The sequence below is a fragment of the Poecilia reticulata genome, chromosome 11 (assembly GCF_904066995.2).
Source record: "Poecilia reticulata chromosome 11, P_reticulata-male-v2, whole genome shotgun sequence".
Lineage (NCBI taxonomy): Eukaryota > Metazoa > Chordata > Actinopteri > Cyprinodontiformes > Poeciliidae > Poecilia > Poecilia reticulata.
Window position 1 is genome coordinate 18,144,611 of NC_088840.1, and position 6,055 is coordinate 18,150,665.

Consider the following 6,055-nt stretch of genomic DNA (forward strand, 5'->3'; position numbering starts at 1 on the left):
ACGCTTCCGTAGCATCGGTATAATTGGGCCGTGCAGGATTACCGCGCCACGTAGAGCACATATTTATCAGCATCCAGCCATGGCACATCGCCCTTGGTTAGACTCCTAATGGGTCGGGGAGTAAATATTCATGACAAAGAAGCAACGCTGAAACTTCTCGACTTCGTCCTAAGTGAAATAAAATCCCTGTTCCTTTGGAACTGATGTGATTTTGGATTAAAAAGCTCTCAGGAAGCCAAACCCATTCTACCTTCTGATTAGAGCGGAAAGATTTCCAGAGGAGCCAATATCAGAGATAATGGCTCCAACAACCTGAGGTGACAGGAGGCAAATGGGATCAAGGCTGAGGCTGGGGAAGCCACAGAAATGGGATAAAACACGGAGAGCACAAGCAGCAGCGTTGACCATGACCTGCAAATGCACAGATGTGATTTCTCTGCTCTTACTCTCTCCGCACACTCACACCTCTGCGTCTCTCCGGGTCAAACACTTATTTTTCTTTTTCTTTTTTTTTTATCTGAGCTACATGACAATTCATTGTTCTCCTCCCATTCCCAGGGGAGCTTTACGGCCATGACAGTAAAACCAGCTGCAGCACCAAAAAAAAAAAAAAAAAAAAAAACTCCGGTGCCACAGTTTAATGACTCCCCCGTGTTTTCAAAGAGGTGCTCATAAATTGTGACGGTCGGACAGGCCCCTCTTAACCGACCCCTGGAGGAGGCGCGGTTCAGCGGACGATCATCAGGAGGGAACCGTTCGTTTTATTTACGCGCTCTGCAGAATACCGACCTGTGTGAATGTGGACAGCAAGTGTGAAATCTTTTTACGCGGCAGTAAATGTTAGGAGGCTGAGAACATGAGCGATGTCTTACAGACGTACAAGACGAAACGCTGAGGCTCGTTTAAAAATGAAGGAGCATGACTTTTTTTTTTATTTTTTTAAGGGTTTGGGAATTGTTGATAGAAAGAAAGTTCACTCTTTCCAGCTTTTTTTTTTTGTTTTTTTTGTAACTATTTATGGAAATAAGGATGTACAAAAACAGATGCTAAAATATCTCTGGTCCCGTTCATAAACGAAGAAGCTATAATAGGAAAACACTGTGTGGGGAAAAATTAAGTAAACTGTATTATATGTGAGTAAGATTTGATCTTACTTTTGATTTTTTTTTTTTTTTTTGTGGTTGGTGATTGGCTTAAGCAATTGCACCTTGTGGGGAAACCTGTGCATCTTGGACAATGACATGTCAACCTCCTGAGAAATGTCCTCCACTCAGCTGGATTCTCAGAAGGTGTTATATTTTGCATTGGACTGGATCCTGCAATTATCCACCGCCAGTCGTCTGCTGTGGACGTTCAGGACTTTATTTGGTCCTTTTGTTCCCATGAAAAATCTGTTGGTTTGGCTTCTTCAGCTGTCCTCCAGCGTAACACTTCACTTTGAGCTCGTTCTTACGCCCACTGAGCCTACAGTGAAGCCTAAAATGCGTTTTGAGCATTTTAATTGTTCCTGTTCAGTATATTCAAATCTTGTAATGCAATCTGTAAGCATTAAATCTGTGGACTCTGTAGAAAAGTGTAGTTACAATTACAGCTCCAGTCTGCAGGGGTTTTTTTATTGCGTCTCTTCCACAACAAACATGTGGGAGAAGCTGCTCTGGTCAAATGAGGAATGAACGAAAACTGCAAATCACACTGAAAACCTGTTGTAGAACAAAGTGGTGGCAGCAGCATGCTTGGGGATGCTGACTGAGTTTGTGGTATTTTTGCTAAAAAGCAATTAGAGAAAGTTTCAGTTTCTAGATTTGTAAATCTGATGTGGACGAGGTTGAGCGAGATTCTTACTGATGAGAGTATCGTTTTTCTTCCATTTTGCAACGGTGTTGGTCAACGGCATCAGATCGAAATAAAATTCGTAAAAGTTGGTGATGAAATGTGAAGAAGTTCCAGCCGTATTAATAACGTTGCAGGTGACTGCAACAGCTTTTGCTGGGCGATAAATTGACCCAGAAATTGTTGCGATAAACGATAATATTATCGTCTTGAGACCATTTTCAAGTGATATAATGGTAATGACGTGATCTTGATTTTAAAAGATCAAGATGAAGATTTAGCACACGAAGTGGAAAACATTTTAAATTTCCAAAATAAATAAACAACAAATCAAATCAATTGTGAAGTCTCTGCAACGAAAAACAAGGGTTAGTTGATACCAGAGAAGCAGACTGAAGACTTTTGTCATCCGGTTTTTGTTGGACAGAGAGGGAGAAAAGAGAAAAAAGGCTAAATCATGCAAGAGGAAATTATTGAGCTTGTTTTAATTTATCGCGTGATTAATCAATTTATTCCTTGTTGCAACAGGCCAACTTTGCAGGTAGCAGTGAAGGTTGAGAGGAAATCACACACTCTACAGCAGCAGATAAAGGTTTTAGCCAGAGCGTACAGCCTTAATGCAATGACTGGGAGAGAAAATCCTGACCCGGTGTCTCTGTGTATCATTTAGGTTGTAACAGAGCCAGAGCTGTGAGCCAGTGGCGTGTGTGAGACCGAAACCTGGGAGGCAGCCATGGAAGTTATGTTTTCCAAAAGCAGCTGGTCCATCACTGCCTCCCTGCGCTCAGTCAAATCTCCTATCAGCGGGATGCATGATGACCAGTCCCTGTCCGCCTGCCAGCGGACAGGGTGATCTCACAACAGCCAGGACGGTCTGACTCATGAGGACCTCTGACAGCTCAGCCGGTGCCTTTGTAGCTCTTTGGAGCGTTTATAAGCGGCCACGCTGGACTGAAAAGAAAACCCAGCATCCTGTAAGCATCACAGCAGCTGCTCCACAATAGCCTGACCCAGAGGTGACTTTTTTCCAGCTTTGTTTGTGTCGTTTTCATGCGCTGGTGATATTCTGCCGGTTCGGATAAAAGACCTTAAAAGTGCCTTTTCTTCCCTTTTTGCCGGAGCGTGTTGACGCTTCAGATGACGGAAAGGTCAGACGAGGCTGCTGGGAAACCGAGCGTACTGGTTTTTGCTGAATAAGCTGGAACCTTTGTGCTAGCGAGGGCAAACTTTGGCCCGCTGCCACGGTCGGGGTGTGGTCTCCCCTTCCCGAAAAAGTCCTGTCACACACATTGTCCCCACAGCGAAGGTCGCCTGTGCCACTTCGGCTCATGGTTTGGTTTCCTGCCTGTCTTAGTCACTTACACTGCTTTTCTAAATACTTTTTCCCTGCGCACTTCCTTCACCTCCTCTGTGTCTAAGTCGCTGAAACGTCTCTAAATATCTTTGACATGGCGACATTAAATAAATCAAAATCTCAATCTTTCAGCTCAAGGCTCTGATTACGGACTCTTTCTGCCATCCTGTCCGTCTCGAGATGGGTTTGAGGTTTTGCTGTGAAACGTGTGGGTGGGGGAAAAGGCGTCTTTTCAGCGGACAAAAACGATAACCTATCATTTTTTAGTCATGTCGAGATGAATTTCCTCCCGGCACTGTCACTGAGTGTCTCTAGGAATGTTTTTTAAGGTCTCAGAGGGGCCAAGCAGCGGGCATGAACCGAAGTGCTGCTGCTCTCACCGTCAAAATCCCCTTTGGGTTGGAGCAGAGGGCAACAACCAGCCTGCAATTGTCTTTTTCTCCTGGTTTTATGGTCGCCAAACTGAATCTAGCTGCAGAACGATGAACCATTTTATCACCTGCATAAATACATCAACGGGAAGAGTTTCACTTTATCACATAAGGACATTAACGTATTTTCCGCATTATAAGACGCACCTAAAAACCTTCAATTTCCTCAAAAGCCGACAGTGCGTCTTATAATCCGATGCGCCTTATATATGGACCAATATTGAGCCACAACAGGTCTAGCAACTACGGTAAGCAGCCGGCGACTTCATTTTCGCCCGTAAAAGAAGAAGTGCGCTGTGCATGCTGGGATAGTTGTCAGTCCGCTGGTTTGTTAATAAAGTTTGACTGTCCTATCTACCTACCGACGTCTAGAATCAGGTCGTCTGCAGGTCATTTAGCACCACGTTCTCCATGAACATGCTGTGCGCGAAAGGAGAAGGGTGACCACCATCCGGCCACGGCCCGGCCCAGTCGCCAAAGGCTCTCCTCGCCGACCGGAGTCGGACTGTTTTGTTGACATTCTTTATGTCAACAAAGTGACTTTAGACACTCATCCGGGGTGCTTCGACTAGGGTTACCAAGGGACCAGCCCCTATACATTTAAAGTCCGGTGGAGGCGGGGGAAGAGAGGCAGAGACTGCGGCAGCCTACTATATAAAGTAGTCGGGGACCAGTTTTTTATTATTACAAATCCACATTTGGAGAGAACGGAACAAATCGCGTCGCGTATTGGGTTCAATACGGGACGGGTGGCAACCCTAACTGTAGCGTCTATTCTATGCGCCTTATAATGCGCATAGTGCGGAAAATACAGTACATCTGACAGATCTCAAATGTTTTTGCAGCTTTGTTAGCTAAATTTATTTTATTTTTTCTTTGTAATTTTACCTTTATTTTACCTGTTTCGATTAAGAACGAATTTTCCGTGAGTATGTCTCTACGACCCTTTTTTTGTTTTGTTTTTTCTTCTCTCCAAAAGTTGTACTCAGGTCAGAGTAGCACTACGTCAAACAGATTTTACTCAAGTAAAAGTAAAAAGTATTTGATAAAAAAAAAATACTGTGTAAATAAAATATGAATTAAAAAATTACATCCAAAACATAAAGTTATATTGAAGTTTTGGTGTTTTAGAGACTGAAAGGAAAATAATACATATAAATAACAATAACAAAATCAGGCAAAAGAAATATAAACTTTCAAAATAAAACTTATGAAACTTTAACATAAACTATACAGAAGGTGAGTGATTTTTTGATAAAAACAAGCTTGTTCTTCATTCAATAGTTACTCACAGCGGGTAGAGAATCCACAAATTTTACCCAAGTAAGATCAGCAATACGTCATAATAAAATCACTCAATTTAGATAAAATCCTGCTAAAAGTAGTTTTTTTCAAAAAGATACTCACCACCCAACTTCGATCTCCGTCTGTTTAGATAAACAACTGAAGTTGAATTGATGTTCCACAAAATCCTTTTATTTTCTCGTGTTCACACAAATATTAAAGTTTTTCTATTATTGCGTCAGAATTCATTTCTATATAGAAATCAAAATGGCAGCTGCTTTATATGAAAAATTTTACTAAGGAGACAGATTTGAGATGCTCCCAGGCAGCTTTCTCTCAAAAAGACCAAAATCTTTCTCTTCCAGGTAAAAGGCGTTTCCTCTTTTTCAAATGTTGTGGCTAATATGTGAAGGAGTTCACTTCATTATGGCTACAGATCAAACAGACTCAATTTTACGGAAAAAGGCTGCAACATCTGAGGTCATGTCTCTTTGTATCCGACTGCATTCGCTCTGACCTGCTATTAAGAAAATGCAATCTGATTTATGTGTGTTTCTAGTAATGGAACGAAAGGAAAAGACACCAAAATCCCGTTTTAAGTCGCATGCACTGTAAAATGTTTAGTCTAAGATCGTAAATCCTTTCGTTTGTGGAAATAAAATGTATTTAAGGGCAGAATGAGAACGGAGAAAAGCCTTTATATGTGGCTACAAGTGAGAACATATCTGACTAACAAGAGAGGGCTTCAGTGCGTTTGCCAGATTAGAAGATTTTCCAGTAAGTAACTGGTTGCCTTTCATCCAGTCTGCTCAAGCAACAGCTTGCACAGATTCATGGGGGGATGAGAGAACGTTACGAGGCTTGATGGGGCTGCAGCCAAACAGCACAACAGGCAGACCTGCCAATTCTCCTGCATTTGTTCAGAAGTTATTGGATCTTTTGAAGCCGCGTAATGATGCCTTGGGACAGGCGAAGCTTTGTTTTTACGCAGCAGGGACTCAGTAAAAATGAGCAAAGGCAGCCTGTTAGGGCTCACACCAAAGACATGAAACTGCCAACATCGATTACTTCACGGGTTTCATAGTCGAATTCATTCTCATTCGCCCGAACATAAAGTGAATCGCAGAATGACCGATGCCTGTTGAACTACTCCACG